The following is an 850-nucleotide window of genomic DNA, read 5'->3' on the forward strand; positions in this document are numbered from 1 at the left end:
GAATGATTGCATCGTGAGAATCAGAGCCCTGCTTTCTCCAGAGGGACGTGACATTCCCACACAGTCCTAACTGGCTAAGGTCTCAAAGCACAGACCTCAGTTTTCTTCCCTGCTGAGGCCTCTGGCAAGAGTGGGAATTTCTGTAGGAATTCTGTAATGAAATGATATGATTCTGAAACTCTGGGTCATCAGGTCACTGAATTCTGATCATTCAGAAGAAAATGGGACTATTGTCTATGCAATGTTTTCTCAGAGTCCTCTGGTCCTCTAGATCTGCCACCCACTCCTGTGGCTGCCTCCTCCTGGCTCCTTCTTCTCATTCCAATCACAGCATCACCTTGGTCACCTGGGCCTCCTGATATTACACATTGGCACTTTCCCTTTCTGCCATCCCCTTTCGTCACTGTTCTTCTAGATGTACACACATCTCATTTGACTGTACTGCATGGTAGGAATACTGCAGAGTAGTAGTACTTTGTAGACCATCACTGTACAGGTGTGTTGAAGTTGGGCAAAGTATTTCGACAATAAATGTTGGTTGACTGCAAGTCATTTAGGCATCACTTCTTCAAAATAACAAAAGTTGTTTTAACTCCAGACTTTTAAGGACAACAAAAAGTACATAAGATTAACTGAGACAAATAAACCCTCACTATGGAATAAATAATGCACAGTTTGCTAAAAAAGACGATTAACACATACAAACATATGCTCATCAATGTAAATATAATGCCCAAACATACTCTAGATTCTCCCAAATGTTTGGCCAAATCTCTGGCCAAATCTCCAAATCTGTTTGGAGTCCTTAACAATGACTGATCAAAGAAAATGAGTTTTGGTTACCTGTCAT

This window comes from Marmota flaviventris, chromosome 11, assembly GCF_047511675.1.
Source record: "Marmota flaviventris isolate mMarFla1 chromosome 11, mMarFla1.hap1, whole genome shotgun sequence".
Classification (NCBI taxonomy): Eukaryota; Metazoa; Chordata; class Mammalia; order Rodentia; family Sciuridae; genus Marmota; species Marmota flaviventris.